The sequence below is a fragment of the Bos javanicus genome, chromosome 5 (genome assembly GCF_032452875.1).
Source record: "Bos javanicus breed banteng chromosome 5, ARS-OSU_banteng_1.0, whole genome shotgun sequence".
In the NCBI taxonomy this organism is placed as follows: domain Eukaryota; kingdom Metazoa; phylum Chordata; class Mammalia; order Artiodactyla; family Bovidae; genus Bos; species Bos javanicus.
The window spans coordinates 97,733,399-97,759,636 of record NC_083872.1 but is presented as its reverse complement, the minus strand read 5'-3'; the positions used below and the strand labels follow the sequence as shown (position 1 = coordinate 97,759,636).

The window sequence follows — 26,238 nt, the reverse complement described above, 5'->3', positions numbered from 1 at the left end:
CCAATACCATTAACATAGAAATGAACTTTATAGTTCTTAAATATCACCTAAAACATGCGATGCTAAATTGCTTCAGTCATGTCTGACTCTTTGCGACCCCATGGACGGTAGCTCACCAGGCTCCTCTGTCCATGGGGTTCTCCAGGCAAGAATACTGGAGAGGGTTGCCATGCCCCCTTCAACATAAAACATACTCCATGTTCTAATTTCCCGATTGTCTCCCAAAAAGAGAGTCTTCATTAGTTTTTAGTTGTTCTGTAGGATCAAAATATTCTCAACAATTCAGTTACAAGTAATACAAGATTTTCAGCTAAAGATAAGAAGGAAGTAGAAATAACACAATGCTCCATATACATGTACGGTTTACAAAATCAAGTCAAGAACTATTCTCCAGGGAAATGTGCTTCTTCTCCAACAAAACAACAGACAAAAATGACAAGAGACACCCACCACAAAAAAGGCCAAACTGGGGACACCTCAGTACTCTGAGAAGTGACCAGAAGGGGACACACTCAGCTGATCAGGAAGGGCAGGAACTGTAGGAAGCCACCACCTGCCCTTTCGGAAAAGGTGGGGTCGGGCCAGCCCCGTGGTCAGGCAGGCTGGAGGTTTAAGGTCAGGGCCTGGGTTCCAGAGTGACAGTACCGCTCAAACAGGCCCAGTAACCAAAAGGCTGAATGGCAACCACCTGCGGGTTTCAACTCAGAGCTCAAAAATCAGGGCTCCTGGACTTCCCTGGTGATCCAGTGGTTTTAATACTCTGTGCTCCCAACACTGGGGGCCCAGGTTTGATCCATGGTCAGGGAACTAAGATCCCCCATGTCACATGGCACATCCAAAATAAATTAATTAAACACAAAAAGATAATTGTAAACAAAAAAAACCACAGTGCTCTAAGCTAGAAATACAATGCAAATATCATCAAAATAAACTACCTGTGACAATTCAATTTATTCAGCAAACATTTGTCAAAAAAGTCAATTCTACTAGCCACATCTTAGGATATGAGCTGTAGTATTTTTGTGTATAATTATTCAGTGAAATAATAAGCAACATATACTTCTCTACATATTACTTTCCCCATTAATTTTAAGGGGAAGAATGGACAAATTTAATATGAATACCTTGCCACATACATGACAATTTATAGTGTAATTTATAGTGCAAAACCTGCAATTTGGCCCACTCCTCACCCAGACATTAAAACATAGGAATTCTACTGTCCTTCCCAAATACTTTTCAAGATTACACATCACATTAGCTTTTATCATATACATCACAGACTCAGAGCACTTACATCTACAATTCTTTTCGAAATGGAGTATTTAGTTGAAGATCGACATGTACACACTGCTATATTTTAAATGGATAATCAACAAGGACCTAGTGTAGAGCACAGGGAACTCTGCTCAGTGTTACGTGGCAGCCTGGATGGGAGGGGAGTTTGTGGGAGAATGGATACATGTATATGTATGGCGGAGTCCTTTCAGGGTTCACCTGAAACTACCACAACATTGTTAGTCAGCTATACTCCAACATAAAAGAGAAAGTGAAAAAAAATAAAAATAAATGGCGTATTCAGAAGGAAATCAAGGAAAGGCTAAAGAATCTCCCACCTCCTCTGAAAATCGTTTTCTTTTCCATAGGCTAATCCCAAGTGTGTCAGAATGAATTGCAGATGAAAACTGGTCAGATGCATATAGAAAATTTTAAGAGATGTGGTTCCATAGGCACATAAACCCTTTTTGGGATCCTTTACCTCAATTCCACCTATAAGGTTTTTTGTTGTTGTGTTTGTTTGAAGTTTAAAACTACAGAAAAAGTGGAGAAGGAGAGAACACATTTCTTAAAGAATGCTTAAAAAGTACTTCATAAATGTGTTCCAAAACATGCAAGAGTCACTAAGGAATTTTTTAGCTGATGCTATAAAGGACATCTTGTCAATAACAACAAAACCTGGCAGTCAGACAACTGCAGAGTCCAGACTTCCCCATTTCAAAACCGACACTTTTGTATCAGGTCCACTATCTGCAGAAGTTTAAGATAATATTTCCAGTGAGACCACTAAGGCCCCTACCAACCTGTAAGGAGAATGATTAAGTTCACAGAGCACAACGAACGCAGCCCAAACGTACCATGCAGACGAGACCTGGAGGGAATGTCACCCTTGACCTCATTTTCTGCTAACTACGCTGAGAGCCGACTTATGCTTTCTGTCCACCTTCAGTTTTGTGTGCTCTCATACAAGGTGTCATCAAAACAAACTGTCCTGGGAGTTTAGCTTCCCTTTATAGCACTGTTGTGATTACTGTTCCTAATGGAGAATATATCTAAGTATACAGCCCAATACATCACAACTCTAAGTAAACTGGAAAGAATGACATTAACCTCACTGCAAAAACATGAGGTTCTTAGCAGACAACAGCAGCAGAATTGCATAAAAATTGTTAACAAGGAGTTGAAAACGCAAAGCCTGCATGCTTCAATCTACAAAATATTAAGTAGGTTTCTTTTTAAAAATTGGTTAAAGACGGAGTCAATGACTGTGTAGATGTCTATTCAAATTGGTTCGGGCTGCAAATAAATATTAAAAAGTTAAATCATTAACATTTCACCAGGCATATTACAGGCAAAACAGGTCATTCACAGAATAAGTAGGGCTGTAACTAGCACTCTGTAATTTCCTTGTCTCTGATCATTCCTATTTTCACAAGACATCACTCTCTGACATCAGATTTTCCATGAAGTGTTTACTTGTTTATTGCCCTTCTCCCACTAGAATGTAAATTCCATAAGGGCAAAAACCTTATCTTACTTTCCACTCTTTGCCGGGTTCAGAGAACAGTGCCAAGCACACAGTAGAGGTTCCAAACAGATCTGCTGAATGAAGGGATAGCTGAATGGCCACCCCCTACCCCTCCCCTTCCTTTACTCCATACACAGGTTAACCATCCTTTGAGGTCAGGGTCAAATTCTACCTCCTCTATGAAAAAGATCTCCCATTCCTCCAATCTCCTTCTCCTTCATACCATGAATGCCACCCTTGTCTGCTGTCTGATAACTGTTTATCTTTGCATATGTATATAGCTCCCTTAAAATTCTCATAATCCTCATTAAGGGCATGGACTTGTGCCTTTAAGTTTCGGTATCCACCTCGGGACCTATACACAGTCTACCACTAATAAATGTTCTGCTTGACTGACTCATACCTATAATTAATCCAGAAATCAATTGAGTTAATGGTTTCACCTTTTTATAACCTAACCCTCCCTTTCCAATAACTCAACTGTAATTTCAGTGGATCCCCTCTAGTTTAAATTTATTTTTGGCAACTTCAAGCTTTACATTCTCATATATGTAATTATAACTGCTCATAATTCACTTTATCCATCCCTCCTCCAAGATTAATTTTTGTATGTAATTACCAAAAAAAAAAATCTTGTGACTTTTTTGGTGATACCTTCAAATGAAGTATCTAACCCCAATCAAGAAATTCGAGTTTCATTACTTTCTTCCTGTTGCTGAGGTACTGAAGGGTATTTTTCCTTTTTATGCCTTTTTCCTTTCATGTCAAGATGGATCCCATTTCCTTCTTTCCTGATCATAGCCCTGGCAAGCTTTTCTTATTGCTTTGTACCTGTCCTTGGTAATCTGCCTTAGATCCTCCTTTCTGAGCCACTCCTGTTTCCTCTAGTCACTTATTTGATCAGATTTCAAACTTTGCAGTCAGCTTGTTTATGAGACTGGCCTCTTCTTAAAGCTTGAGCCTGCTTCTTTAAATCTGGTCATCCCTTCACAAAGCCAACCAAACCCCGGTTATCTGGGCTAAATGAAATGTACAAAAATATCAGATTATCCACAACACAAGAAAATCAGAAAAAAATTTGACATCTGGCTTTGGAATACACCATGTGGCTTTGGGCAAGATTTACTTTTTTAAAGTTTTTGCTTAAGCCATCACTGTTAGTAACATTTTCTTTTACAATGGTGGAATATCTGTCTCAATTTTAAATTCTGATGCAGTTTTTTCAAAAAGCCAATCAAATATCAACTGAGGTTTTTCCTATGAAGTCTTTAACTCGTTTTTTCAATCTGTTGAAAACTATCATAAAATCTGGTTTCTGTTTCCTCTGATTTATTTCCTCCCTGTTCCTGGGCTTCTGATCCAAATCAGCTTAGCCTATATTAATTTACTTCTTTAATTTAAAGTACCATTTGCTTAAGAATGAAAAGCATTGTAATAACACAAAATGTCTAATGAAATTTTCAGTCCAAATAACACTGAATAGAAGAATCTTTTTTTTTTTAAAGCTACTCCAGGAAAAGTTGGGTTTCTAGGATAAATTACACTGGTAATTCTAGCAAATTTATATTTAGTGGGTTATTATGATTGGCTGAAAAATAGAAAAACATTAAACAGCTATGCAAGTCAGCTTTGTCAATATATAATCCCATAGGCCAAAAACTATGAAATTAAATTCTCAATACGGGCATTTATAGAAAAGAGCATCAAAACAAACTCACACATCAACCTTGCCCCTTTTCCTGACCCCAGCCTAAATTCTACACAATCTCACACTTGATTGCTGCTGCCTCACTTCCACAAATGATTTTCTAATGTTTAAGAAAAAGGAAAAGAAGTAGGTTAACAGATTCTTCTCCTTTTCCCCCTTTTCAGCTTCTGCCATTGAGCTCTTGGCCAAAGAGATCCCTAATCCTCAATTTTACATGACTGTTTTCACTTTACAGGTATTCAATTATTTTACATTCAAACGCACATTTATATAGAGCTTGAACCTACTCTTTTTCATGCTAATCATCATATTACCAGCAGAATTGAGAATAAACTCATTTTTGCAGTTCCCCCTCATAAAGAACTTTGGGAAGTACAAATTATTTTACCTAAAAGCCAACTTTGGGGCTGGTGTCTTTTAGGCCAAGTTTTTATATAGGATGTTAAATGTTAACCCCCCAAAACTTTTTTAAACAAGATTTCACAGTCATCAAACTCAGTTAAGTTCCAGAACTTTACTTAAAATACAAAAACAAACTCAGGATGCCTAGTCACACTTTGACTAATATACCCCAACAAAGCCCCAAATTCTTAATTTTTTAATGTACCTTCTCCAGGCTGCAGCACAAGTCTCAATTAACCACGGCCTCCCAAGCTGTTTGTCCACCCATACACATCATTTCTCAAGGAAAAATAAATAATTCACAAGTGACTGATTCAACTGGTAAGAATTCTTTCCTTCTTTTAAAAATTTACCTTAATTTCAAAAACCTCTTTTCTTGATGGAGTTCAGAATAGTATAAATCCTCTGAGGAAAACAGTTGTCACCTATGTGCGCTCAAAAGATGAGTGGCTTAAAGAGGCATTTTCTGACAGTCTAAGTTCCCCAAATACTAGTCATAAGGTATTTCATGGATGGTAAATTTCACACACACACACACAGGAAAGAAAGGAAAGAAACATACCTGGTCATTTTCTAAACAGGTTTGATAGGTTTGGTTCCCTTGTAAGAGCGGAGTATTTACTTATAATCTTTTAAAGCACAAGTGGCAGCCAGGAGAGTGGGTAAATAAAATCTTCAGAGAGGTTTAAAAACCCTGCATCTTAACTCACTTCCCCTTGATTTCAGGGGCTGGTACTGCAACCCCATGGTAAATGAGATTATGTAACAGGTTTTTCCTCTCTCCACTTTATTCATCACGGTCTGATTGGAGGTGTGCTTTCTCCAAACGAGTTGAGACTCCTAGGATTTATTTAGGACGGCTGAAATTGAGGTTTGATACATTTCCTTAGGATTTTGCAGGATCCATTCATTTAAATATGTTTGTAGTTTTCTCAAGTGAGAAAACACAATAACCGTGTAGTTGCTGTTGTAATTTCAAGGAAATAAACGCAGCTGCACCTGAAAACTTCCGTTTTGCACAAATATTTTCCTCCCCTGTGTTTCATTCCATGAAACTGCACATGATATACACAGACCTTCGCTTGTCTCCCGGGGCTTCTTCCTTTCTCACGTTTTACGGTTGGTGTAAATAAAGAAAAAGTCCCTGGCGCACCAGGCCCCCCAACACCCGGCCTCGGGGGGGGGGGGGGGTGTCCCCGGAGGAAAAGCGAGAGGGTTGAAGAGCGCAGCCCGGTCACCACTCAGGTGGCCCAGACGCTCTCACGGAAGGCGAGCTGGGGATAATGGGGACAGTCAGGCCGGGGCCCCTCTTGGCAGGCGAGTTGTGTAACAGTCGCGCCTGGAAGTGAGCAGCTTGGCCCGCGAAGGGACCGCGTCCGGCGGCGGCTCCTGGAGGCGGCAGCCGGCCGCCCGGCCCGCTCGGCCCGAGCCCGCGAACCAGCCGCCGCCGCCCCGACCCCGCGCGGGCCGGGCCGGGTCGGGCCCCCCTCCTCCACACACCCCTCGCGCCTCCGCTTCCCACGCGCTCGCCGCTCGGGGCCGCGATCGCCCCCACCCCGCCCTCGACCCCGGGTCCGGACGCCCGGAGGGCAGCGCCGGCGGGACGCGCGGACCGGCGTCCATGCTGCCGGCGCGGCGGGAGCCCTACCCGGCGCCCACCCGCCCCGCCGTCCGCGCGCCCACTTACTTTCGGGGCCGCAGACCTCGCGGCTCCCTCGGGGGGGCGGGGGGAAACGAAAGTTGTCACGGCGTCTCCCCGCGGGGCCCCCTCGCCTCCCGGACCCGCGAGGCGCCGCGGCGGAGCCGGGAGGGCTTGCTGCGCTCCCGCCCGCGTCCGTCCCGTCGCGCTCTCCTCCGCCTCCTCTTCTTTTCACTATATTATCTTCTCCTGCTCGGAGGGGCGGGTGGGGGCGGGAGGCTTAGGAAGCGAGGAGACGTTTGCAACTTTTCTTCACTCTTTCTCTACCCCCCACACCAACCCCCCGATCAGCCTTGAAAAAACACTGTTGAAAGGGGCGAGGAACCTGGGGAGGTGGAGGTGGGGGGTGGGACGCGAAGGGGGTCGGGAGAGGTGATGATAGTCGTTTGGAAAACTGACCAGAGCCCCCCCGCCCCAAACAGAGATACCCAGAAAGAGGGGGAAAGGCGGGGGGTGGGGTGGGGTGGGGTGGGGGGTTGGGGGGAAAGAGAAAGAGTCGCTGGTCAGGAAACTTCAAGCGCGGATGAGGTCATTGGTTTAAAAATAAAGAGATGGCGTCACTTGAAACCAATCCCAGTGAATGAACTCAGCGGAGCCCCGGGGAAAGGAGGAGACAGGCGAGGGCAGGGCGGTGGGCGACGGGCGGGGCCGTGCGCCCGCCCGAACCCGGAGCGCGGCTCGGCGCCTGGTCGCGGCCGCTCGGGGAGGGGTCGGGTCACGTTCCGTTCCGGGGCCCGGCGACTCCGGGGCAGGTTCCGCGGGCGCCGCTGGGAGGAGCCCGGTGGCCGGGGGAGGCGGCCCCGCGGCCTCCTCCTTCCGCGCCCTCACGCCGGCTGCCCCCGGGGCCCCGGATCCCCGACCCTCGGGCCGGGTCTCGGCCGCGTAGGGCTGCGCCCCAACAGGTATTTCAGGGTTCCTGCCCCAGCGAGGCACAGAGCCTTTTCCTCCTCTTTGGGCTGTTTCCAGCTGCCTCCCCAGGGTGAAGAAACGCAAACAATGATTTGAGAGAATTGCAATCTTTTAAAAGTGAAGAGTCCAAAATGCAGGGCACTGCGGGCTCTAGGAGAGAGAAGTTACAGGTAATTTAAGAAAAATCACGCTCAGGTGGTCAGGCAGTCAGCTCTCCGTTTGTCATAGAAAGCCCCCACCAGAATGCTCCTAACATTTATGATTTTACTGTGCTTCTATTTACTTATTTCTATTTACATTTGTAAATGTAACGAGCACGAGTAGCCTAACATGCTCTTGAAAAGTGTGTCCTTTTCAAGCACTGTGTGCCCTGTACTTGGGCAGCACAGAATCGTCTGAAAGTCAGACCAGAGGTTCACCACCTTTTGGGAGGTGCAAGACCCCAGTTGATTTTACTTTACACACTTCGTGCATTTTAAATTTTGGATTGAAAGAGCTTTGTTTTGAAACGGCATTACACACTTTGGGAAAGAGAGACCTGAGCTGGTGACACACCAGGACTTGGAATCACTGAGGAGGACAATCGGAGCTTTATTCTAGTGTTCTTTGAGCATTTGAGCATGAAGCTGCTTCTACTGAGAAGTACTCACGTGGATATCACATAACAGAGATGTGATTAATGACGGAAAAGCACACTCCGAGTGGACTGCTTCATGAGCCAGAATTTGTGTGTAGGAATAAAATATTCCATTTGCAATGTACTAGATTTGGGACGTTGGTTCCCCGAAGACATCTTTGTTGGGAAATGTCCGTTTGGACATTGCCTGAGGCTTTTTGTCGTCTTGTTTTCTGTGTGTGTGTGTGTTGGTTTTGTTTTGTTTTGTTTTTGTTGTTTGTTTGTTTGTTTTTTGCCAAAATAACTGAGAAGCATGTTTGGGGGGTGAGGATTGTTAGAAAAGTGAACTTTGTCTATACTTCTTTTTTGCCTTTAAATCCTGCAGCTAAAGCCCATTCGTTTCTATAATCATTTAAGGTCAGTATTAGAGTAAGCCTCTAGGAACTTCCGGCCCATCTTTTTTAAGAGGAAAAGGAGTCCATCTAGAGAGGGGAGCGCGAGGGAGCCCTTGAGGCAGTTGAAGCTGAAGGCCATAGATGCAGAGCCGACTTTCTGCCTCTGCCTTTGACCTCGTTAAGCCTTCTGCAGGGGCGAGACGATCTCTTCCGCGGCACGCTGTCCTCTGGTGGCCGGGGGATGTTACTGCAGCTCCAAAGTTATTACTACCTACGCTCTTACAGGAAACGTAAAATTCGACTGCCTATAGACCTGCTGTTTTCACAACAGTTACCCAAGAGAGAGTTGGAGAGGATCTGCATCTCTAGTCTGCTTGGTTGGAGGAGTTGAGATTCGAAAGAAGGAAGGAAAAGAGAGAGAATCCTTGTCCTAGACTAGATCCTGGATCTATTGGATGAAAAGATGGATCCTGCCTGGATGAAAGACCTCTTTACATGCAGCTCCAGTCGCCTTATTCTGACACATCTTGAAACCTCTCTCTCCTCTTTCTTCATTGACGCAATTAAATTGGAGCACCTTCCATGTGTGTGCTATTATGGGAGTCTCCCACTGTATATCATCTAATTAGGGAAACAACACAAATTAAAACCAATTAAAAACCAAATTAATGATTGAGTGGCATACAATATTGGTTTAAAGAGTCCAGTGAACTCTTCATGTCGTTGTATGGCAAAAAACCACCACAATATTGTAAAGATATTATCCTCAAATTAAATAAAAAATTTTTTTAAATTAAAAAAAAAAAGTAGAGTCCAGCAGAGAAAAGGAGTGATGTTGGCTGGGTTGTCAGGGAAAGCATCTTCTGAAGCTCTTTGATTTCATGCTTGAAGGATCGTTAAGATTTAGTTTGGTGCAAGAGGGTTCAGCAGAGGGACTATTATAGATAGGAAATGGCGGGGCAGACAAGGAGATGGATTGCATAAAGGGTATTCAGGTGAGGGATGAGTAGACCCCTCTAATAAGAGTAGGGATTGGGGTGTAGCAATTAAGAATTAGGCCAAATTTGAAATGTAGAAGCACATTAAAGAGGTATATGAATGGTTCAATACATAGCTTGTTACTAGTCCAGCAATTAACACTGAACAAGTTTACTTCACTAAAGAGTATTTGCCTTCTTGTTCTACTAAGACAGCTTCTATGCATGCCAAGAACAAAGATATTTTAAATAATACCATTTGCAATTGCTCCAAAGAATGTAAACTACTTAGGTTCAAATCTAACAAACCATGTGCAGGATCTGTATGCTGAGAATTATAAAATATTGATGAACAACATTAAAAGAAGACCTAAATAATTGGAGTGACTTGCTATATCCATGGCTTGGAAGACCCAATAGAGTAAATATGTCAGTTCTTCCAAAATTAACATAGATTTCACAGTTTCTATCAGAATCCCAGCAAGGTTTTTTTGGTAGGCATAGCCAACTTAACCTAAAACTTCGTCCAGTATGTTTAAAGGGTTGAGTGAGTGCTAATTTCCCAAGGCAGGCAAAGGTCGCATGTACTTAGGACACCAGCAAAGCAGAGGCTCTGAGGTCTTAGAAGCAGATCATTTGGGAAGAAGCTGTCTTTGTTGCAGTACATGTAAATGTACAGTTTAGTATTGGTTCTAGTTAGTTTAATATGAGGGAGGTGCACCAAATATTTTAGCTAGAATTAAAGATGGAAGAGGAGCACCATAATCTTTAGTGCTTAGACCCCCTGTGGGCTTTAATCTGTCCCTGGCCCGGGGAATAAATAAGAGAGGCAAGGTCCCATCTCTCAAGGAACTAACATTCTAATGGGAAAAGAAGACAAAAACAGCCAAGGCTGTAACAAGATCCGTTCTACAGGAGAAATTGGGTGTTGTGATAGCGCATGTTGAAGAGGAGTTGAAGGTAATTGGGAGAGGCATTTAGGAGGAGGGGACACTTGAACTGAAGCCTGAAGGATAGCCACCAGGGATTGTGGTCTGAGCAGAGGCAGCAGGTCACTCTGAGACTGTTCAGCAAAAACAGTGTGACTTGTAGAGAGCCGGTAATGTTTCCAGAGCAAAAGGGAGGCCAGTGGAGCTCAAAAGTACAAAACTGGGACCCAGACCACATAGGCCTTTCTAATGCACAGAAAGTGCATTATTCTGTACATATTTTTTTTCATTTTACAGCTCCTTTTCCAATGAGAAGTAAGCATTTTTTATAATTTTTTTAATCTGCAGGGATCCCTTTACTGTTCCCAGATCAAATATTCTTAGCTTAGGGTTCATGGATTCTTACGAAGTACATGGATGGACTTCAGAAGGTCTAGGAGCCCCCTAAAATTGTGTACTATATGCGTATGTATGTTTTCCTGTGATCCCTAACTTTCAACAGATTTTCAAAGTGTTTTATCAGTATACACACAAATAAGACCTACTTTACCTTTAAGTCTTGGCTGTGTCTTCTTGGACAGTAGCTGCTGCTATTGTCCTAGGGCTCGGTGCCCCACACAACAAATTATAGTTCTGGATGGAAGCAGGTTCTGCCTCAAAGAGGTGATGTTATGTTGGAGGAGACACTATTCTGTCAGAATTAGGAGAGAATATTCTGAGTTTGCCTCTGAAGGAAGTTCTGGGAAGAAAATTGTACCTATGTGATGTGAAAGCTAGTAGATACCTAGGTCATTACCTGATACCATCCCACTCCCTTTATATATAAGAAATCGAAGGTCCAGAGAGGTTAAGTGGCATGCCCAAGAATGCACAGCTAGTTAGGGATGAAACTGGGATTAGAAACAGGTTTACTGTCATTCAGTACAGAGCTCTGTGCTCCTCATCAGAAAATCCAGACCACATATCGTACTTAAAAAAGTCCAATGGGAATTAAGTGTTCAATCTCACTCAATTAAATTAAACAATGAAACATGTAAAATATCATGTATGAAACGAGATGCCCGTCCAGGTTCGATGCACGATACTGGATGCTTGGGGCTAGTGCACTGGGATGACCCAGAGGGATGGTATGGGGAGGGAGGAGGGAGGAGGGTTCAGGATGGGGAACACATGTATACCTGTGGTGGATTCATTTTGATATTTGGCAAAACTAATACAATTATGTAAAGTTTAAAAATAAAATAAAATTTAAAAAAAAAGTATTGCATCACTGCCTATTAAAAACCTGTTAACTAAAAAAATAAAAATAAAAAAAAATAAATTAAACAAGAGACTACAGAAAAACCTGAGTGAACTGTTTGGCCAACCCAATACATGCTCATTCTTAAGGAAATGGAAGAAAGGAGGGAGGTGAAGGAGTTCAAAATCATACAGTCCCAGCTCTGAAAGAGATGAAAAACCTCAATGTCAAATTAAGACATCTAACCAACAAATAGCAACAACACTGTTATCAGTGTATATCTGATCTTTGTGTAGCAGATATGTAAACAGACACAGCAAGTTACAAAAACTGGATGATTTTTCATTTATCAATCTGGCAAGGATTTTTAAAATGAGTAATCCCAGGATTGAGTCAAGATTGCAGAGACACAGAAAAGTAGAAAGAAAAGCAGTGGATGTGGCTGTTACAGAAAGCTAAGAAGAAGAGAGCATTTCAAGAAAGGAAAGAGTGTGTTTCCAGTGAGTTAATAGTTTAAAAAGATAAGGTTAAAAAAAAAAAAGTCTTCCTTTGACTTAGCAAATAAGTGACTCTGAAGAGGATGGCTTCACCAAAGACGATCTTGCAGAGGCAAGATGGCAGTGAGTTCACCAGGGAAAGAGAAGGAAGGAAGGAAGTGGAAACAGTGAAATAGAAATTATCGTTTCAGAAACTTCTAATCCCAGTTTTGTCCCTAACTAGCTGTGCATTCTTGGGCAATAGAAACTGTTAAAAGGAAGTGAAAAGCATCCTTCCCAGCTTCAGGCAGATGGAGACCATTTTAATCCCACAAAGATCCTACTGACCGCCTCAATTTCCTCCACTGTTGTTATGAGGGTTAAAAACCCAGTATATACCTTGTACAAAGGAGCTGGTTGTTTCCATACTGGATTAACATGGTGATACTAGTTTATTTTCACATTCCATTTAATTTCTACTTTCTTTATAGTCATGATTTGAGATGGTCCTAAAACTCAGTGATCTAAAGAGAACTCGACCTTTTTCTTCAATACATTAAACTCTGGCTTTACACAAATTTTAAAAAGTACTTTTTAATCAAAATGGTATTTGGCTATTTAATCAGAATATCCTTGAGCTTCCCAGGTGGCTCAGTGATAAAGAATCTGCCTACCAACACGGGAGATACAGGAGACATGGGTTTGACCCCTGGGTGGGGAAGATCCCCTGGAGGAGGAAATGGCAACCTACTCCAGTATTCTTGCCTGGCAAGTCCCATGGATAGAGGAGTCTGGTGGGCTGCAGTCCATGGGGTCACAAAAGAGCTGGACATGACAACACAAGCAGAATATTCTATCTTGCTATTTAACCACTGTTGAACAAGAGGTTCAGTTACTAAAGACTATTCCTAAAGGTGTTGCTTACATTTATAAAAATGAATTATTATTGAACATTGTCATTTTTTAGTCCAGAAAACCAGTGAGCACATTGAGACCTACGCTCGCTTACTTGGAAAATGGAAAAACCCATCTAAAAATCGCTTATTCAGATACCATCGGTTATTCATACCAACTCTCCAGAGCTGTTGTGAGGTTCAAATGAATACCAAGGAAGACACCAAGCATACTGCATAATCCACAGGGCAGGTACTCACTACAGACTGACTCCTTCCTTTTTAGGAAAGGCTGTACATTGAACAGACTTAGATCTTGAACAATAGTGTTAACTGGGATATTAAAAGAGAAGGGGAAGCCCATTCCAGGAAGAGAAAACATGCAGTTGGAGACACAGCAGGGAAAAGGTGTTTGAAATAGTTTAACTGAAGCAGAACATTTGTATTCGACAGTACATAAATAATAAGCCTGGAAAGCATTTGGGGGCCAGATTACAACAGGGCCTCGGTCAAAAAAATTAGATTTTCTATTTTAAGTGGCAGGGAATGATTGATAATTTGGTTCCTTTTCTAAAATTATGCTTCGTTGTCATTGTTCGGTTGCCTAGTCAAGTCTGACGCTTTGCAACCCCACGGACTGGAGCACACCAGGCTTCCCTGTCCCTCACCATCTCCTGGAGATTGCCAAAGCTCATGTCCATTGAGTCAGTGATGCCATCCAACCATCTCATCCTCTGTCGCCCCATTCTCCTCATACCCTCAATCTTTCCCAGCATTAGGGTCTTTTCCAGTGAGTTGGTTGTTCACATCAGGTGGCCAAAATATTGGAGCTTCAGCTTCAGCATCAGTCCTTCCAATGAGTATTCAAGGTTGATTTCCTTTAAGATTAACTTGTTTTATCTCCCTGCTGTTTAAGGGACTCTCAAGAGTCAAAATTATGCTTTATTGGCCTTGCTGCTGCTGCTGCTAAGTCACTTCAGTCGTGTCCGACTCTGTGCGACCCCATAGACGGCAGCCCACCAGGCTTCCCCGCCCCTGGGATTCTCCAGGCAAGAACACTGGAATGGGTTGCCATTTCCTTCTCCAATGCATGAAAGTGAAAGGTGAAAGTGAAGTCGCTTAGTCATGTCTGACTCTTAGTGACCCCATGAACTGCAGTCTACCAGGCTCCTCCGTCCATGGGATTTTCCAGGCAGGAGTACTGGAGTGGGGTGCCATTGCCTTCTCCATTTATTGGCCTTATTTTCTATTATAAAGCAATATATGTCCATTGCTAAAAGTCTGTCAATTACAGAAAAGTGTAAAGAAGAAAATGTAAATCACCTTATTCAATGGCTATGCTTGGGAGAGAGACAAAAGTTGTTGTTGTTGGGTTTTTTGGGTTTTTTTTCGGTGGGGGGGGGTGGGGGTTGACATTTAACTGAGAACAATTTAACTGACATAGAAAAATATATTCACTGCTGTGGGTTGGGTCACATTATGCCTTAACATTTGGAGAGTTTGATCCTTAAGATTTTACTTCAAGTATGGAACTTGAGCAAACACTGCTCAAGATGTTGACATACAATTTCAGCATTGTGTAAGCTTTTTTCTTTTTATTATATAGAATGCTAAAATATTCTGAGGTCAACTATTTCGGGCTTCCCAGGTGGCACAGTGGTGAAGAATCTGCCTGCCAGTGCAGGAGACTTAGAAGAGTCAAGTTCGATTCCTGGTTGGGAAGATCCCCTGGTGGAGGAAATGACAACCCACTCCAGTGTTCTTGCTTGGAAAATCCCATGGACAGAGGAGGCTGGCAGGCTACTGTCTGTGGAGTCACAAAGAGTCAGACATGACTGAGCACGCACGCACACACAGGTGTTAGATTTCTCACTTTTCATTATTAACAACAATACAAATATCATAATTTTATTTTGAAAAGCAAAGCATTAAAGGTCTCTGATTCCTTGAAAAAACTTCCCTCAAAGCTTATAATGGCATTATAAGTTATGACACAGATTGCCACTTAATAAAGAAGATGAGTTGCAAATATATATAAGTAATCTGAAGTGCCTTTCACTGCTCCTTGGTTATTGAACTAGTTAACTCATCTTAAACTTACTAGTTAAGCAGTACTCATTTGCTCCCTTTACCAGGGAATGGTAACAAATATTTACTGAGTGCCTGCTCAGCCCAGTCATTGTACTAGTTAATTTCTATAAACATCTCATTCTAGTCATTTAGTCTCAGACAGTTTTTTATTGTTATATCCTTTGTTGATATTTTGATTCAGCTTTTCTTTTACCATATCCATTTGTTGTTTTGCCAGTAGAAATGAAGTTTATAAATTATGGAAACAGTAAGTAGGTTTCAGTAACTTTTTTAAATGCAAAGATTTGCCTGTAAAAAATGGAATTGTGTATTTGGAATGGTCAGATGATCAGTGAGAACTCTTCAATGCTGGAACAAATGAAGTTTGACCTACACATTTAAAGGGTACAATGTTTGCTTATCTTTATTATGTATCTTGCCCTATGATTTCAACCTATAGTTTTTAACCATTTTTTCTTTTAACTTTAATACAATGACGTTATTTAATTTTTCAAAAAAATATTGTCACCATCACACTGTCCAAGGATAACCTTTGGGAACATTTGGATGTATCTTCTCCAATTTAAAAGTTTGAACTGAGAAATGGGTGGGATAAAAATTGGATTTTAGGTGGCTTAATTTGACCAAAGCATATTAGAAAGATCTGAGCAAAGGGACCATAGAACAAGAGAGACCATATTGAGCTTATAGTGACAAGTCAGACATAAGTCAAAAAGAACCAAGGCTGGTACCGGGGCAATGGACGTGGAAAGCAAGCAACAAATACAAGAAATAGTTCAGAGGGAGGATTAGGAGGACTTGGTGACTCATGAGCTCTGGACGGTGAAGAAGATAAGTCATTAAAGATGATGGGAAGGTGTCACCTTCGGCAATTTATATAAACTTCAATTTCCTTGTCTGTAAAATAGGGTTAACAATTGTACCTTCCTCATAGGATTGTTGGGAGGACTCAGTGGATGACATCTAAATGCTTAGCACAATCACTGGAATGTATTCCCAGTAAGGGTTAGCTGTGATTGTTTTTATAGCTGTTGAATCTAGATGACTGGGTTAATGATGAAACCCTTAAAAGAAATAGGAAAGTCAGGGTGGAGGTCGGATTGAGGTGGGGGAGGTGGGGTTGAGCTATAGTCTAGACGTGTGAAATTTAGGTTCATGGTGGACAGTGAAGCAAAAACATTCAGCGAGTAGTCACCACTGCCCAGTGATGTTTTTGACAACAGGTACGTTCTAGGAAGATTATATTTATAAGAAGCGGAGCTATGAAGAGTGGAGACCCACTGCAAAGTTTTATCTGCCCCTCTCCCCATGGCCTCCATTTATTAGAGAAATTACCTTGACTAATGAGCGATCTCTGTAAGAATTGACTTCCTTGTTGAATGTCTCTCCAGGTAAGACATGTCAAAGTAGTGACACATTTGGATTTTGGAATCACATCTGTGTGACTCTTGACTCTTCTACTTAACTATTATCTGATTTTATAAAAATTAACTCTAGGAAATTCGCTGGCAGTCCAGTGGCTAGGAGTCCATACTTCCACTGGCGAGGGCCCGGGTTTGACCCCTGGTTGAGGAACTAAGATTCCAGAAGCCATGTGGTGTGGTCAAAAAAAGAAAAAAGAAAAATTAGTTTCCTAAGCTTCAGCTTTGTTTACAAAACATAAAATAAAAATTTCCACTTCATAGAACTGATGGGAGGATTAAATGGAAATATTAAGTGAAACTCTTTACACATTATAAGATGTGACATAAATACCAAGTATGGCTCTTAGTCCCATCTTTCCTGTAGGTTATAAGTTGTATTTATATGTCTTCTCCTTCCTTTATGATGCCAAACATGAGAAGCATGCTCTACCAACTGCTGACCCCTTCGCCCCCTTGACCTTGGTCTTCAGCCTCTCCCTCTGTCTCAGTCTCTTTGGAATTTTGTTGCCCGTGATTGTGAGAAATTCCAGAATGCCGGGCAGGATCTGACATGAACTTGAGCAAACTCCGGGAGATAGTGGAGGACGGGGAGGCCTGGAGTGCTGCAGTCCATGGGGACACAAAGAGTCAGACATGACTTAGCGACTGAACAACAGCAAGGCAGGATCTTTGGGGCAAGGTGGTCAGTTGGCCTTTGTTTGGAGAGACTGTTAGTTTTCTATTGCTGCTGTAAACAAAAAACCACAAACTGTCTGAAAACAACACAGATTTAATATCTTTGCTCGCTCAATCGCTCAGTCAAGTCCGACACTTGCAACCCCATAAGACTGTAGCCTGCTGGGCTCCTCTGTCCATGGGATTCTCCAGACAAGAAAAATGGAGTGGGTTGTCATTTCCTTCTCCAGGGGACTTCCCCACCCAGGGATCAAACCCACGTCTCCCTGCATTGCAGGCAGACTCTTTACCAACTGACCTACGAGGGAAGCCTTTTTATTATCTTATAGTGCTGGAATTCTAAAGTGGGTGTCAGTAGGCCAAAGTCAAGGTGTCGACAGGGCTGTGTTCCCATCTGGAGATTCCAGGGGAAATGCATTTTCTTGTCCTTTCCAGCTCCTGGAGGTGCCTGCATTCCTTGGCTCCTGGTCCGTTCTTCCATCTTTAAAAGCAGCAGCAGTAGATTGAGTTCCTCTCACATCCCCAGCCTTCTCCCCTGGTTCTCCTCTTCCTGCTCTTCCCCCACTAAGGAGTCTTGTGATTACACTGGGCTCGCCTGGACAACCCAGCATACTCCTGCGTTGTTAAATCTGCTCATTAGCAACTGGAATTCTCCCTTGCTATGCGGCCTCATAGTCACAGGTTCTGAGCATTAGGACACGACTTTGAGAGGCCATTATTCTGCTGACTACAGAAAGGAAACTTCAGGGAGGTTTGCTGCTGCTAAATCACTTCAGTTGTGTCCGACTCTGTGCGACCCCATAGATGGCAGCCTACCAAGGCTTTGCCGTCCCTGGGATTCTCCAGGCAAGAACACTGGAGTGGGTTGCCATTTCCTTCTCCAGTGCATGAGAGTGAGAAGTAAGAGTGAAGTCGCTCAGTCATGTCCGACTCTTAGCGACCCCATGGACTACAGCCTACCAGGCTCCTCCATCCATGGGATTTTCCAGGCAAGAGAATTGGAGTGGGGTGCCATTGCCTTCTCTGTCAGGGAGGTTTGCCCCTGCTTTTTCCCTCTGCCTTGCAGGACCTAATTGATTCATCAAATGATGGGCTGGCAACCACAACTGGAGATTGTAATAGTCACAGTTAGGAGGTATTCCACACTAAGATTTTTCTTCTGGTCTACTCCTGATTCAGCTTCATACTGAAAGATATATTTGCAGCCAAACACAATAAATAGTAGCTAACTAAAATTTTTCAAAGAAATACTGATCGCAGTGAATATTCTCCAGCATGGAAAAAAAGGTTTATGCTCAATCCTTTATTTTTTGGAGATTTTTTTTTTTAATGTGGATCCTTTTTTTAAAGTCTTTATTGAATTTGCTATAATATTGCTTCTGTTTTATGTCTTAGTTTTTTTGGCCATGAGTTAAGTGGGATCTTAACTCCCCAACCAGGGATCAAACCCACACCACTTGCATTGGAAGGTGAGGTCTTAACAACTGGACCACCAGAGAAGTCCCAATCTTTAATTTTCATAAGTGATATCCATTTCATTTCTGACACATTTTTTATTTCTCTAGAAGAACTTCAACAGCAGTGTTGAGCTAAAGTGTTTCACTTTAGCTCCAATTGATGATGAATGGACAGCAGACTATGGCTTAAGAAAGACAGGTGAAAAATATCAAGTTGCAAAGCAAAGCATGTAAATATATCAGAGACTGGAATTTTTTTGTTTAAAGGGGTAAAAGGCCATCAGTCCTATTTTAGGAGCACCAGGAGTTCAAACACTATAGTTGGAAATGGCTAAAACCTCAATACCTTTGAATTTCACTCTGAAATTGAGTACCCCTGTCTTTTAAGTTCTTCCATCTCTAGTGTATATGTTGTTGTTGTTCATTTGCTAAGTCTTGTCCCACTCTTGGCGACCCCGTGGACTGCAGCATGCCAGGCTTCCCTGTCCTTCACTATCTCCCAGAGTTTGCTCAAATTTACGTCCTTTGAGTCGGTGATATCACCCAACCATCTCGTCCTCTATCGGCCCCTTCTCCTTATGCCCTCAATCTTTCCCAGCATCAGGGTCTTTTCCAATGAGTCGGCTCTTCGTGTTAGGTGGCCAAAGTATTGGAGCTTCAGCATCAGTCCTTCGAATGAATATTCAGAACTGATTTCCTCTAGGATGGACTGGTTTGATCTTTTTACTGTCCAAGGGACTCTGAAGAGTCTTCCCCAGCATCACAGTTCAAAAGTATTAATTCTTTGGTGCTCATCCTTCTTTATGGTCCAACTCTCACATCCATACATGACTACTCGAAAAACCATAGCTTTGACTATATGGACTTTTGTGGGCTTATCATTTCAGTTCAGTCTATCAGTTATGTCCGACTCTTTGTGACCCCGTAGACTGCAGCATGCCAGGCTTCCCTGTCCATCATCAACTCCCAGAGCTTGCTCAAACTCTTATCCATCAAGTCGGTGATGCCATCCAACCATCTCATCCTCTGTCATCCCCTTCTCCTCCTGCCTTCAATTTTTCCCAGCATCAGGGTCTTTTACAATGAGTAAGGTGGCCAAAGTATTGTCGGCATATAAATGACCTCAAAATAAATGGGTCCAAATCTACAGTGAAAGTAATTTTTAAAAATTTTAATAATTGATCTTAATTTTCTAGGGGGGAAGAGGCTAGTCTTAGTATGTAACCGAAAGGATATTAAGCTTGACTATCAGAAGAGGCCAGCACTGAACTGTTTGATGACTTTGGGCAGGACATTCAAGAGAGTGCCGACAAGTCCTGAGCATCTCTATTCCCAAGCACTATGTTTACATACACTATCTCACTTAATTCTCACACCATAGGGAGGCCTTGTTATCCCCATTTTAAAGATGAGGAATTGAGTCTCTAAGATATGAGGAGACACTCACAATCACAGCTAAAGAGGCACAGCACTGGGATTTGAATCCAGTTCTGCCTGCCTCCAAAGCTTACACATCCTCTCTCCACCACCCTTAGGTGCCCTTCACTGAGCCCCAAGTTTTCTCATCTACAAAATAAAGGATCTGAGTCCCCCAGTGTCTGATGCCCTTCCCCTCTCTCACTGGATGACCTTCATGGTTGGGAAGGGAAAGGGCAATCAGGAAGGGGTCTCAGGCACTGGGGAGGGGTGGGGGGGAGCATCTTTCTCTCCTAACTGGGAAAGCACTAAAAACTTGAGTCCTGCCTGTACCATCCTGACTCTCTACCTGTGAAAGGAGGCTGCTGCTGACAATGGCACTAACAGTGATAGGACTCTAATACCCACCACTATTAAAAGAAACAGCTCAGGACTTCCCTGGCAGTCCAGTGCTTAAGACTCTATGCTTCCAATGCAGGGGATGTGGGTTCAATCTCTGGTTGGAGAACTAAGATTCCACATGCCGTGGCATCCAAAAAAAAGAAGAAAAAACAGGTCTTCTAATTTTCCTCGGTGAAACCACTTTTTTTTTTTTTTATAATGAATTTGCATTTCCCAAAACAAATTCATCAACACTTATTGTCGAGAATCTTCTCTTGCCCATACTGGGTTAAATTGTATTGAAAACTGGCCAGCAAAAAAGTACAAGAGGTAGTCTGTATTCTCAGGGAATTCACTGTTAACACACAAAGCAATTTCTAGAAGACAATAGACAACCAGGACTGAACTGTGTAGTCTAGACAATATGTATTGGGTTGGCCAAAAGGTTCGCTCAGGTTTTTCTATACCATCATATGGAAAAACCTGTAGTAACTTTTTTTGGGCAACCCAGTAGAACAGGAACCGGAGACAGGGGAGATCAATGTGGCTGTAGTACTCAGAGAAGGCTTCATGAGAACTTGGGCAAAGACAATGTTCTTAACCTTGCCTTCTAGACTAGTCTTTCCTGGCTTGTGAAATCCTGGTATGAACCTTTCACATAGTTCAAAGATTCTTGGTTTTGGAGTACGAGGTGATGGACTACATATCACGTCATCTGAAGGCCGCTTCACCCTTATTGACACATAGGGGAGGAGTAAAACCCCCATGGTATGCAAACACCGTCATGGAGACTTGCTCCGAGCCATGGGAGGTTTCATGCAAAACCAGTTTCTCAATAGGGCAAATGTTGTGCAAAGATGTAAGAGGCTTGAGAAACTGGTTCAAGGCAAAACCTGTCACAGCAAGAACCAGATTTGAATGGGGACACTTTCTTGTCTGTGTCAGCCATGGTCTGCCTCACCTGGGCTCAAGAATTTCCCCAATGCTTTGGCCCAGAGGCCACAGGCCCATCTCATCTACTAGGAGCCTCTTAACTCTACCCTCATTCATCTGTCCACCCTCATGTGCCACTCTGTTGATAAGAGAAACTTTTTCAGAATTCCAGATCCTTTCTTACCCTCAGACAACTAAGTATGTGTCCCATTCTCCAAATTCCACCCTCAATACAATCTGAAAAAGTGTATTATCTGAAGAGATAGTCTGAGTTGATAAGGTCATCCTGTAGTTCAAATATTCACTACACTTACTCTGTATTCTGAAACAATGCTAGACCGAGGAATATTTTCCAAACTAGTTGAAGTCATAAAGCAAATACACAAAAAATAGCCCCTAAGAATACTGTTGTTGTTGTGTAGTTGCTAAAGCATGTCCGACTCTTTTGCCAGCCCATGGACTGTAGACTGCCAGGCTCCTCTACTCATGGATTCTCCAGGCAAGAATACGGGAGCATGTTGTCATTTCTTTCTCCAGGGGACCTTCCCAACCCAGGGATGGAACCCACATCTCCTGCATTGGCAGGTGGGTTCTTTACCACTAAGCCATCTTGGAAGCCCATCTAAGAGTATTCAGTTCAGTTCAGTTCAGTTCAGTCGCTCAGTCATGTCCAACTCTTTGCGACCCCATGAATCGCAGCATGCCAGGCCTCCCTATCCATCACCATCTCCTGGAGTTCACTCAGACTCACGTCCATCCAGTCAGTGATGCCATCCAGCCATCTCATCCTCTTTCGTCCCCTTCTCCTCCTGCCCCAATCCCTCCCAGCATCAGAGTCTTTTCCAATGAATCAACTCTTCGCATGAGGTGGCCAAGTGTACCAGATACTAAATTGAGGGTCACTGGTTTAGAAAAGTGAGAAATCAATTTGTACAGAAGCGATGAGGGCAAGTTTCATGGAGGCAGGATTTAGGATGGACTTTAGAGAATAGGAAGACTTTGGATAGGCAGGGAAGAGAAATGATGACAATCTAGAAAAGAGATGTACCATAACCAAAGGCAAGAAAAGTGGGAGACATATTCATGAAAAGCCAAGGTAGTCAGCCTGTCTGGAGGACAAGGTGCACAAGAACATCCATAGCAAGAATCAGTAGGAAATGAGATCACAGGCATAAGATGAATTCATCAACAAATCTAGCAAACGTTTATTAAGTGCTGATCAGGTGTCAAGCTCTGTGCTAGGTCTCTGGCACATAATAACAGCTTATACCCATTAGAGCTTATGTTGTGTCAGGCACTATGTTAAGCACTTTACATTCATTATCTCACTGAATTGTCACTATAGTTTTATGAAGTATTGCACTGGTTGTATCTTCATTTTACAGATGAAAAAGATGAAGCGCAGACAGGTGAAGGAACTTGCTCCAGGTCACATAGTTACTGTGTGATAAAGCCTGGATTTGAATCAAGGCAGTCAGCTCAAACGTGGTTTCTGAGCACAATGCAAACCTGCTTCTATACACACCATCTCATTAAATCCTTGTGAAATTCTGTAGGGCATGGGCACAGTTATCCCCACTCTGCAAATGGGGACCCAAGGCTCCAGGAGTTAGTGAATTCCTCCAAGTGGTTCTGCTGAGTACAGAGCTGGGGTTTGAAAGCGGATCCACTAATCCCAAATCCATCAAACTTTCCATTACAATATATAACTGCCTGGCAAAGCAATTATCTAGAATGGGGTCAAATTAAAAGAAATTTTAACAACCTGAAAGGGGCTTCCCAGGGTTTCCCTGGTGAGTCAGAGGTAAAGAATCTGTCTGTAATGCAGGAGCTGCAGAAGACGTGAGTTCAATCCCTAGGTTGGGAAGATCCCATGGAGGAGGGCATGGCAACCCACGCCAGTACTCTTGCCTGGAGAATCAATGGACGGAAGAGCCTGGTGGGCTACAGTCCATAAGGTTGCAAAGAGTCAGATGCAACTGAAGTGATTTAGCATGCACATAGGGGCTTCCCAGGTGGCTCAGTGGTAAAGAATCCACCCGCCAATTCGATACCTGGGTCGGGAAGATCCCCTGGATGAGGAAATGGCTTCTTGCCTCGAGAATTCCATGGACAGAGGAGCCTGACGGGCTACAAAATGTTGCCTGCTGCTGCTGCTGCTAAGTCGCTTCAGTCGTGTCCGACTCTGTGCGACCCCACAGACGGCAGCCCACCGGGCTCCCCATCCCTGGGATTCCCCAGGCAAGAATACTGGAGTGGGTTGCCATTTCCTTCTCCAGTGCATGAAAGTGAAAAGTGAAAGTGAAGTCGCTCAGTTGTGTCCGACCCTCAGCGACCCCATAGACTGCAGCCTTCCAGGCTCCTCCATCCATGGGATTTTCCAGGCAAGAGTACTGGAGTGGGTGCCATTGCCTTCTCCGACAAAATGTAGCCATAGGGTCACAAAAGAGTCAGACACAACTGAGCGCACACACACACACACACAACAGCCTGATAAGGGCAAGCCTATAGCATAGGAATAGGGAAGAGTTTCAAGGTTAACAGCTGTGACTTAATGAATAAATACAGGTCTGGCATTGGCCTGGCACAGGGAATTGAATTAGGAAAGAGTGGACATGAGTGGTAGATGATATTAGAGGTGGTGATGACCTAGAAATGGGCATGGGGCAGGGGAGGAAGAGAAGAATAGAAATGATGATCAATATTTGGAAGAATATCTGATTGTTCTTGGGGACTGAATGACTGAGGGCAATGAAAGGAGATTAGATCAAAGAGGACTTTGCTTCTTGCTTGAATGACTTAGCCTATTGTTGACAAGGGCTGAGAGGTTACGGGAACAGCTGGTTTGTGGCAAAAAATGAAGGCTGCTTTGGACAATCTGTCGCAATCTGTTTGGCAGGATGATGAGTGGTACATTCCACAGGAAATGACCAGTAGGCAGTCAGCGATGTGGGATTGGAGCTCAGGTAGAGAGCTGAGGCTGAGCATTGCATCTGATGCCAAAGCTATGCAGGACCCAAGAAGGAGCAGACAAGTCAGATCCCAGGGAGAATAGGATTTTCATAGTCAGAATAAGCCAGGAGTCTGCTGAGAACAAAAATGTAGCAGAAGAAAAGAAAACAGGCCCAAGAGCAAAGCTGCGGGTCTGGACAAGTTCTTAGGGCCAAGACAGAGATACAAATTAAAGGGACATAACGGCAAGTGAGATCTTACCTATATCAATGAAAAACGACCTCTGGATAATTTTCCATTGGGTATGTGGTATATTGAGGGTGTTTCCCTATTGCAGGAGACAAACCTACCTTAACCAATAGAACCCTACTGTCTGACTCCACAGGCCAATAAGGACCTTTGACAGCAAAGAGTACACAATCTATTGTACATCAGCATAGAACTGAAGTCATCAAATATGTCTCCCCACTGAATTACACATTCAAAGATGGTTACAAAGGTAAGTGTTAGGTTTTGTCTATTATACAAGAATAAAAAAGGAAGGTCTCTCCCCTAAGAATATAAATGTCTAAGGATCCCACAAAGATCTGCCAAAGTCCAACTAATTTGGCATTTCCTGGACTTACCTCTTTTTGTCCAAGGTTTTCTTTCCTTGCCCAAGTTGGTGGCTGTGCTGCTGATGGGAGGAAGGTTCTCAGGCAGCCAGAGATGCTGTAGCTACCTGGCCCCTTGGTCCCCTCCGATCTGGAAAGAGAACAGGGTGGTCAGTTGTTACTATTTTCGGGGGCTACTCCTCTTCTGGCCTTTCTGCTACCTCTGTTTCCAAACCTTGATCTTTCTGGCCACAGCCCCACTCTCAGTGACCTCTTCCTCCTGACAGAATGAAGAAAGTGAGACTTGGAGCAACTCAGCCCATACCTGGGAGGGACTTATGTGATGCAGGAACCCTGCAGTCTGGGGATCTCGATTCTTGGTTATTGTCCTTCAAACACTCAAGTTCTAGGGTCCTTCTAACAGGCTTCACAAGGTTCACCCCCAAGCCTATACACAATTCCTTCCCCACTCAGTATATATCCTAGGCCTCAGTCAGGGGTCCTCTGTGAACCAGGTCTGCCTAAAATGACTCCTCCACTCTCCAAAGTAGCCAGGTGGGATTCTGTCTCATTTTACAAGTGAGTAGACAGGGACCCAGGGGTGCATACACCTGGGCAACTGCAGAACAAGGAGATGCAGGTTGTTCGATCCACTCTCTAAATCTCTTGTAGTTAGACAAAGAGAGCCCTGCTGAAATATTTGGAATTCTATTTTTATTAAAGCTTTGCTTTTCCCATGATTGCTGTCTTTTGCTGTCTTTGTCTCCAGAGATGTTTAAAATGCTGGAAAATGTAAGATGAGGGGACTCAGAAGAGAATGGCAGCAAGGGACAGAGGGAACAAGCTCGCTGGTTGTCCTGTTGGGGGGCTGGGCCCCCCGCCCTCCCTCAGCCCCAAGGCAGCAGAGCCTAGTAAGGGGGCCTGTGTCCTAGGGATCTCCAGTCCTTTTTGCCATGGTTTCATGTTGACCTTGATCTCTGAGTCTGAAATCCCTGATTACCCATGTCAATAAGCAGCCAGTCAGCTTGGGAGGGGCCCTTCAAGGCTATGGCAAGATAGAAGAACGACAGCCCAGCTCATCATAAGCATATTTATCAGGCAAACTTCAGGAAAAACTGGTTGCTCAAGCCTGCCACCTCAAGAGAAAGAGTTTTGTGCAAAGCTTGACCTGGTGTGAAACAGATGTATGCAATTTTGTTCCACGGCCACGTGTGCTTCAGGAGCGCTCTGTGGGGGACATCGGCACGCAAAAAAGACTTTTTCCCA

The 26,238-nt window shown here is 43.4% G+C and overlaps 1 protein-coding gene across 1 annotated transcript in view; it reads right to left on the bottom strand.

Moving 5' to 3' along the window:
- Window positions 1-6,694, bottom strand: part of DUSP16 (dual specificity phosphatase 16) — a 93,511-nt gene extending 86,817 nt beyond the window's left edge. Inside the window, exon 1 of the mRNA XM_061417818.1 lies at window positions 6,604-6,694. The gene's annotated coding sequence lies outside the window, so the exon portion shown is untranslated. The remainder of the gene's footprint in view (window positions 1-6,603) is intronic.
- Window positions 6,695-26,238: the final 19,544 nt, after the last annotated feature.